Source organism: Gekko japonicus, unplaced genomic scaffold (assembly GCF_001447785.1).
Source record: "Gekko japonicus isolate JY-2015 unplaced genomic scaffold, Gekko_japonicus_V1.1 scaffold1705, whole genome shotgun sequence".
Taxonomy (NCBI): Eukaryota; Metazoa; Chordata; class Lepidosauria; order Squamata; family Gekkonidae; genus Gekko; species Gekko japonicus.
Genome location: NW_015161450.1, coordinates 208,891 through 218,837, shown reverse-complemented (window position 1 = coordinate 218,837; position 9,947 = coordinate 208,891).

The window sequence follows — 9,947 nt, the reverse complement described above, 5'->3', positions numbered from 1 at the left end:
CTGGCTGAATGAGGGCTGGAAGCGGGGCGGCCGGAAGCAGGGGGCGGGGCTTTGTTGTGTGCCCCGCCCCCCGCACCTCACCCGGGGGAACTGCGATCCCCCCCGAATCGATCTCTGCTACTTACTTATTCTAGTCTAGTCTATTTGCAACCTACCCCCCTCCCCAAAAGCTACACTCAGATATAGGCTTAACTCTGGGCCACCCAACCTTTTAGAGCCTGTGGCAACACTTAGAATGCTGACATGGCATGGTGGGCGCAGCAACAAAATGGCTGCCAAGAAATGGCTGCCACAAACTGGTGAGGCGGAGCCAGCCACAGAACGACTGTTGTAGCTTAACTTCAGTAACACAATCCCGATCCTTGTGCTGTGGTGGCAGCTGTTACCAAAGCAACATTTAAAAATATCTGCACAGCTGATCAAATCTCCAATGGCCAATCAGAAGCCTTGCCGGGCAGAAGCTGTACCTGGCCCCACCCACTTCCTGAAAATACTTGGCGGGCACCAGAAAAGGTGTCATGGTGCTCATGGGTTTCACGTTGGGGACCCTGGGGTTAATATTTTGAAGGTTCACGTGGGCAGCTGAATTCCCAGGGAAGTACCGTACTCTCATTTTACAACATATTGCATTCATAATTTACACAGAACAACATCCATCCATTAAGTTACTAATGAATGGCAGGTCTTGTGCCTCCTGGTTCACAAGGCACACCTCACACAATCCACTGGCACGATGAACAGTCCCCACCGTGTCTCTAGAGCAGAGGAAACGTGACCCACAGAATTCCTAGAGCTCTTCAGGATTTACTTTGTAAGGGGGGGAAATGCAGGTTTTTGACTGTTTATCCATAGCCATTGTTGCTAATGAGGTAAGTATGCAAACTTCATAGAAAAATCTAAAGTACTCAGAGGAAAGAAATCAGGTACTCTGAAACAGCGCCATTACATTCAGGAGCTTCCCTTTTCTTTGCTTTCTAACACGCACCAGAAACAGTTTGCGGTGAAATCTAGTGGCCTTTTTTGACCCTATGAGGAAATTGGTCCTAGAAGCCAGGGCTTTTAAATCTCATCTTCACACTGAAATGGCTGCCTCTCATAATGACGTCTGCTGGCATTCTTACCTAGGACTACCAGCTTCTAATGTTATAAAAAGGTATAAAAAGGTAAAGGTTTCCCTTGCTTGAGAGCCAGTCGAATCCAACTCTTGGGGGCAGTGCTCATCTCCGTTTCCAAGCTGAAGAGCCAACGCTGTCCGATGACGTTTCCGTGGTCATGTGGCTAGCATGACTAGATGCCCAGGCACACGGAACGCTGTTACCTTCCCACCGAAGTGGTACCTATTTATCTACTTGCAATTTCTTCCGTTCGAACTGCTAGGTTGGCAGGAGCTGGGACCAGAGACGGGAGCTCACTCCATCATGAGGTACTCGGGTCTTGAACTGCTGAACTACCGACCTTCCGGTCTGCAGCTTCAGCGCCTTAACCTCTGAGCCACCGCAGCCCTTTTCTGATGTTATTTACAATTGACTCTCTAGGAATACCCAGACCAGACAGGCTTGCTCCAAGACATATTTGGCTCAATTGCTCCACCTTTTAGCAACTACAAGGGGGTGAGTGCCGAGAACAACAGAGATGACCACAGAAGCCCTGTGAAATGCTAGTCCTGGTGGGGAGTGACTATTTTTCCGGGATCATAAGCATGGCTCCTTCTGGCCCAGAAATCAGCCACACCACATGTACATGATTTACCCTGGAAAAGGGAACCCTTGCCGAGAGAGGAAAGATGGTGCAAACCCAGTGGTCCAACTTGATAGGGCCATGAAGGGCTGACCCCGAAGCAGTGGTCCAGCAGTGCAGTCCTAAGCAAAGTTATACCCTTCTAAGTCCCTTGAGTGGAGCTGCGGTGGCTCAAGTGGTTAAGACGCTGAACTGCAGCCTGTGGAAGGTCAGTAGTTCAGCAGTTTGAGACCCGAGTGTGCCGCATGACGGATTGAGCTCCCATCTCTAGTTCCAGCTCCTGCCAACCTAGCAGTTCGAAAGCAAGAAATTGCAAGTAGATAAATAGGTACCACTTCAGTGGGAAGGTAACAGCGTTCCGTGTGCCTTGGCATTTAGTCATGCCGGCCACATGACCACGGAAACGTCTTTGGACAGCGCTGGCTCTTCGGCTTTGAAACGGAGATGAGCACCGCAACCCTAGAGTCGGACTCGACTGGCTTTCGAGCAAGGGAACCTTTACCTTTACCTTTAAGTCCCTTGAAGTCAGTGGGCTTAGAAGGGTATAACTTTGTTCAGGACTGCACTGTAAGAAATATTTTGAGGGATTGTTGGCTGAGAACTAGCAACTCAATTTCACCTGACAAAGAGCTCTCTGGAACCCAAAAGTCTTCTTATCTTTGCATCAATACAACTGAACGACCAGGTTTTTTTGTGACAGCCAGTGTGACGTTGTGGTTAAGAGTCCTGGACTAGTATCTGGGGGACCTAGGTCCGATTCCCCACTCATACCACGGAAGCTTGCTGGGTGACCTTGGGCCAGTCACACTCTCTTAGCCGAACCTCCCTCACAGGGTTGTTGGGAGGATGAAATGGAGGAGAGGAGAACGGTGAGAAAGGGAGGGAACAAATGAAGTCGATAAATAAGTATTTGCATCAATCCAACTGAACCAGACAGAATACAAGTCAAACAAGTTTTGTGGGGGGCAGTATCTTTTATTCTCCGGGACTGAGTCTGTAACTACTCACTTTCCCCCCCCCCAACAGTTAAAAACAGCAGATGGTCTCCTCAGCCCCCCTGCCCTTGCAAGCCACCAGTTGCTTTCTGCTTGCCGCAAATATCTTCCCCACACCATTCCCCCTACTCACCTGCCAAAAGAAAATCTGGAAGGAGAAACTGTCTCACGGCTTAATAGTCTTCAACAAAAGTGTCTGGCGTCAGGTAAAACGCAGAGCAGCTTTGCTTCCAGGTGGCTGGCAGCTCTGAGGGAAAGCTGAGGCGTAAAAATTCCTCCTTCGTGATGCCCTCACTCTGTGGCTGGCTGTTCCTCTGGATACAGGGAGGAGAGCTTTATTCCCTGCACTCCCACGTTCGGCAAAGGGTATGGATTCATTACGCCACTAGAGGGCATTAAAGGAACCCCTGGATGGTTGATGGAAAAGCTTGGGAAAGATATTCTGATTTTTTTAAAGATATTGCACTTAGTACACAACTATTAATAGTTCACTTTGCTTCTCGTGGTAAGAGTCTCACAGCCATTTGCCTGCAATATGAGAAAGAAAAGGCAGGTGGAGTTTGTTATCTACAGCCTGCTATTGAATAGGGTCACTGCATGGGTGCAAAGCAATCGCTTAAGTTAAGTGGGGATTTTCCTGGAGATTTGGGGTTGAAGGAAGCCTAAGGAGGGAGGGGTTTTGCAAGGGGAGGGACCTCAGTTTGGTGTAGTGGTTAGGAGTATGAACTCTAATCAGGGAGAACTGGGTTTGAGTCCCCACTCCTCCACATGCAGCTGCGACCTTGGGTCAGTTACAAGTTCTTTCAGAGCTGTTCTCTGACCAGTAGTTCTCTCAGAGCTTTCTCAGCCCCACCTACCTCATTAGGAGAGCCAGTTTGGTGTAGTGGTTAAGTGCACGGACTCTAATCTGGGAGAACCGGGTTTGATTCCCCCACTCCTCCACTTGCACCTGCTGGATGACCTTGGGCAAGCCATAGTTCTGTCAGAGCTGTCCTTGAAAGGGCAGTTCTTGAAAGAGCTCTCTCAGCCCCACCTACCTCACAGTGTGGGGAGGGGAAGGGAAAGGAGTTTGTAAGCCACTCAGAGACTCCTTTGGGTAGTGAAGGGCGGGGTATAAATCCAATCTCCTCCTCCTCCTCCTCCTCCTCCTCTCAGCAGGGTATAATGCCAACCTCCAAAGCATCCATTTTCTCCAGGGGAACGGATCTCTGTGTTCTGGAGACCAGCTTTAATTTTCAGAGATCTCCAGGCCCCACCTGGAGGTTGACAACTCTAGTGCAATGGAGAACTTTCTGCTGAGTTGTGGCTCAAGAAGAAAACAAACAAACAGAGCATGTCGTTCCTTAGAAAATGGTGCACTTGCTGGGGTGGTGGTTGGACGCACAGTGTGGAGCATGAATACTAGAGTGCTTCGTGCCCCTCAGCCCTCACCTGGACAGAGCCGGTAAGCCTAGTTTTGTCAGATCTCGGAAGGTAGGCAGGATTGGCTCTAATTAGGGCTTGGATGGGAGACCACCAAGGAAGTCCAGGGTCATGACACAGAAGCAGACAATGGCAAACCACCTCTGAACATCTCTTGCCTTCAGAACCCTATGGGGTTGCCATATGTTGGCTGGGACTGGGTGGCACTTTCCACTGCCACCATGTGCCCCTTGGTCTTCACCTGATCTGCCTGTTGGTTGAGGCTGACCTGCTTTCTGAATGGGGGGGGCCACCGGTGGGGGCTGGGGTTGCCAGATCCAGGTTGGGAAACCCCTGGAGATTTGGGGATGGAGCCTGAGGAGGCTAGGGACCTCAGTGGGGTGCGAGGCCACAGAGTCCACCCTCCAAAGCATCCATTTTCTCCGGAGGAACTGATCTCTGTAGTCTGGAGATGAGCTGTAATTCTGGGGGATTCCCAGGTCCTACCTGGAGGCTGGCATCCCTATTTCAGAAGCAAAAACAAAAAAGGTAAGATATGGTGTCTGTCAATGACTGTTGGTCACACTGTAAAGTGTGCACAGACTTCTTAACCAAATCATTGTGCGTTCTGAAGGATACACACTCCGCTGTGCTTCCTCATCTCTCTGTGTAGGCATGATGTGAAATTGCCAGCTCATTCCCATAAATCATCTGAAAAGTTCTGCATTTTTGTGTTGCTTCCTTTATAATTAAATTTGCAAGTTAAAGCAAGCACGCGCACCCACGTGGTTTGCCCACAAGAGAGACAGTAAAGTTAATTTGCTCGGGGAGCAGGTTGCTCAAGATGGTGCTCAGCAGCACGGAGAACAGCCATGTACAAAAAATAAACCTTCCTCCATGCGTCGTTAAGAGAGGCCCCACACTTCCAGCCACCTGTGGGGTGACAGACTACGCACACGCTGACTTCCAGACAGCAGTGCTACATGAGGGGCCTTCTTACACGCAGACTCCCGGGCATGCTCCATTTTCACCGCGCTGCCACAAGTACTACGAGCAGGGCTCTTTTTGTAGAAAAAGCCCAGCAGGAACTCATTAGCATAATATGCCATACCCAACAGCAGGAACTCATTAGCATATTAGGCCACACCCCTGACAGCACATCATTTGCATATTAGGCCACACTCCCATGTTACCAGAAGTGTGGTCATCCAGCCACCTTTTGCTTCTTATTCTCTTTACCTTGTTTGTTGACAAAACCCAGGGCCTTTTTTTTTTGGAGCAGGAACTCCTTTGCATGTTAGGCCACACACCCCTAATTGTAGCCAGTCCTAATGAGTTTCTGCTGTTGGGTGTGGCCTGTTATGCTAATGAGTTCCTGCTGGGCGTGGCCAACTCGGGAGCCAGCCGGAACTCCGTTCCTGTGCGTTCCTGCCCAAAAATAGCCCTGACTACGAGCCTCTCTGGCCATGGTGTGTGGAAGAAGACTGAGTACCGAAGCCTGTGCACGACCTTGCCGTTTGACAACACCCACCCAGGGCTTCAGCATAAACACTGTGTTGACCAGAGGTTGATTCGGGGTGGATCGCGGGGGATCGCAGTTCCCCCGGGTGAGGTGCGGGGGGCGGGGGGCCGGGCCCCCAACAAAGCCCCGCCCCCTGCTTCCGGCTACCCCACTTCCGGCCCTCATTCAGCCAGGGGGAGGCAAGAGAAGAGGGAGGGTAAGTTGCTTCCTCCCCGCCTCTCCCCACCCCTGCCTGCCTGGGGCCAGGGAGGGCCTTGGCGGGGCTTCCTCACACTCCCGCCAGCCTTGCAGGTCCACCGCCGGGCCCCTGATGTCAGGGTGTGTGGCATATGCTAATGAGTTATGCTAATGAGTTCCCCTAGCTCTTTTTCTACGAAACGACCACTGGGGTTGACTCAAATGCAGACCACCTGGAAGGCCAGCCAGCAGGGCAGCATGCCTTGGTCTCCCACCCACCCCGGAACAAGTGGGCCTGTGGAGCATCTCATCCTTAGGCTCTTCTGCAGTTGTTCCTTTGCCGTTTCCACCCTTATCGCTGAGTGCAGCAGCTGTGCTGTCAGGCTGAAGGACACCCAAACGGCCGTCTGCTGCCGCCACCCTGCAGCTTCTTACTCCCAACGCACATGAAATAAGTCAAAAAAGGGTACGCGGTGCTGCTGATACCAAGAGAGAAAAAATGCACAGTGAAAAAGCAATTTCTAACCATTACATTTATAAAGACTTGTGCACATTTATTTGTCTGATGATTATATTAAGGTTAAATACGGTATTATAATAGAAGGGAAACTTTATAAAGTGGAACTTTGAGCATGTGAAATAAGTCTTCAACATCTGTGTGTACCGTGTCAAAAGACAAGCCACAACAAAACGCAAGACAGAATACAAGTCAGGCAAGTTTGCTTACCGTCGTATGTAACACCTCCAAGAAAATTCAGGCACTGAGATGACAAGTTTTCTGTGCTTACGGCAAGCAATGCTTTAAACAGCAGGTATATCAATATCATCTCCTCCCCAGAAATATATAAAGGGTCCTTCTATTATAATATTGTATTTAACTTTAGCAGACACATAAGTTTGCACAAGTCTTTATTTCTGTCTAATTGTTAGAAATTGCTTTTTCACAGTGTACTTTGTTTCCTTGGTCCCAAAGCACATGAACGCACAAAGCTGCCTTAGACTGAATCAGATCATCGCTTCATCACATCAGTATTGTCCACTCAGACTGGCTGTGGCTCTCCAGGGTCTCAGGTGGAGGTCCTTCACATCGCCTACTACCTGACCGTTTCAACTGGAGACACTGGAGATCAAACCTGGGACCTTCTGCGTGCCAAGCAGATGCTCTGCCACTGAGCCACGGTCACACAGAGCATCTGAAGAGAGGCCAACAGTTGTAGTGGTGCAGCAGCTGGGCATTTGGGGGTGCTCAGGGGCCCCCTCCCCGTGTGGGGCCCAGGGCAAGCAGCTGGGCATTTGGGGGTGCTCAGGGGCACTCCAGCACGGGACCCCCTCCCCGTGTGGGGCCCAGGGCAGCTGTCCTGGACAACCAATGGTTAAGACCGCCACTGTGGGAAGGCAAGGGGAGGATCAGTCCCTACCTTTCTTAGGTAACACATAAAGGATACTATACACTTTCTGGTAGACCCCCCCCCAAACAAAAATAGCCTTCCCCCCACACCCAAGGAACGATTCTACTTCAGAACGGTGGTGTTCAGTCTCCATGGAGACTCTGTAACATTCCAAATGCAAATATACAGAAGACAGAGAATGTCCAACTGCTTACAGAGAGAATCGTCTTCAGGAGAGACCTTTGAGCCATTTGGGGGAAAGTTCTATAAGTCCTTCACCAGGCTTAGAGCTACTTGTTTGACAGGCATAACTATGTTCAGTAGCTAGACTTCACCAGAATGGGTAGGGTTGCCATCTTTCACATGGGGCCTGGAGATCTCCCACTTTTACAACTGATCTTCAGACTACAGAGATCAGCTCCCCTGGAGAAAATGGCTGCCTTGGAGGGTGGCCTCTATGGCATTGTACCATGCTGAGGTCCCTCCCCTTCCCAGAACTTGCTTTTCCCAGGCTCCACCCCCAAAATCTCCTGGTATCTCCCAACCCAGAGCTGGCAACCCTAGGAAGGAGTACAAAGTATGTGCATCCAATAGTCATAAATATACTGACAAAAATCCTAGGAAGGAGACAGGACTGCCCAACCAACATGGGAAAAGATTGGCCTTGCTGCAAAGGAGGCCATTCAACCTTTGGGTGGACTTGTGTAGAAACTATCTGTGGGTTATTACTGGTTCAGCTCTCATACCTACAACAGACCTGATCAGGAAGAACTGTGCCTGTCAAAAGCATGATGAACTAAGGGCCTTGTGGGTGTTTCAGATTTCCCTTCATACTGAGCCTACGGTCTGCATACCATTTTGCTACGTCCATTGTTGGCCTATTGTCATGGTAGCAGCCATAATTACTGATGGAAACCACCCATCTTAACCCTGTGTCACAGCCTCTGGTCCACAGACAAGGACTTATTCAGTTGTCAAGCAATAGGAAATGTCTTTTTTGAGATACTGTGACCAGGACTACACAGTATTCCAAATGAGGCCTAGGTCTAGGTCTAGATAGCAGACAACAGGTCTAGATAGAACTTCATCTCCGGTCACCTCAACAGGGCTCAGTTCTTCAGACTCCCTTCCTGAAAACAGTGGCTGTGGTATGGGTACATGCCCCCCACTTTCCACAGTGGACACAGAAGAAGAAAAATTTAATTGAGCTTCTCTGCCAGCGTTCCCGATTCTTTCAAAGTGGGGGCATCTTGGCTATATATATACAAAGACTGCAACTGAACTAAGTTGTGAAAAGGGAAAGGTGCAATGAAAAAAACCTAATTTATACTTCGGTCAAAGCAATGGAAACTGCTTAAAATTTCCCAGACATTTAACTACAACAACCCTTCTTCCAGAAACACCCTCCCTGAGCAATTTCATTTTACGCATTTTTCTGAAGGGGACTAGAGGATGTGGAAAGAGTCCCCAGGGGTGGTGGGGTGAGATTCATCCCTTCCGAGACAGAAAACTAGTTTTTGCAAATATGAAAGACAGGGAGATGGCTCTTCTGGAGACTTCTTGCCCCTGCAGATCTTCTGCTGTTGTTGTTCCTCCTTCAGCAGTTAGGTTAGACCGTTAAGGTTCTCACTCTTCTAGGTTCTATAACAGTTTGTTCTTCTTTAATAAACCTACTTATTTTTCACTAAACAGTCAGTGCTCCACTTCCTTTGCATATTTAAACTGCCATCAATCTCATCAGAGCACAAATGCTAAGCAGGGTTGGCCATGGTTAGTACTTGGATGGCAGGCCACCCTCTGTTCATCCCTTGCTTTGAAAACTCCACAGTGCTGGGGTTGCCATTATTCAGCTGCAGCTCGACAGCACACATTTCACATTGGATGCAGGAAGCTAGGAGCACTTGGTCACTTTTAACGCCATTGAATTGTTGAGTCCCAAGTCTTCTCCCTCCACCCCCATAACTCTGCTGCTGTGCAAAAAGCAAGAGGCGGGGAGAGAAAGCACACATGTGAAACTGGCAGCTCCCGATAGCATGTAGCTTGTATAATAACTGTAATTAAATTGTCTCTATTCTTTTATAAGATCAGTGACAGTATGTATTTAATAAGCCAATTCTTTATCAAAGAGGCTCTTGTCTTACCCACTCGGCTTGTGATTTGCGGCTGCATTGCAGATGCAGCTTAAAATATCACTAGTTTATCAAGACGGACAATCCACATGAAAAACCAGAACACCGTTCCAGCAAGGTAGATCTGCAGGCTTTGGCAGATGGATGCTGTTATGTATTCACCATATCAAATGCAATGTTAAGCTTGAGACCTTAGCCAGGATTCTAAGCTGGAACAATCCTATTGGCTAATGCGTAAGTGTAACCAATGAGATGCAAGAGAACTGTGCTGGAGGGAACAAACCTGATTGGGCATTATTGTAACAATGCTATTGGTCCTTAACTATTCCAGGGCGTGGCTACGTCAGCCCGGGATAGTTTAAAAGGGAGTTATGCTCCACTGTTTGTTGTTGTGTGTTCTTCTGAGGTTCTTGTTGATAATAAAGCTGATTTCACTTCTTACAATGGCGTTGAGTCAATACTTGACAGATGCATCTAGCTACAGCCAGTTTGGTGCAAGAGTGTGGCCTTTAGTCTGGGAGAACCGGGTTGGATTCCCCACTTTTCCACGTGCAGCAGCTGATGTGACCTTGGGCCAGTCACAAGTTCTCTCAGAGCG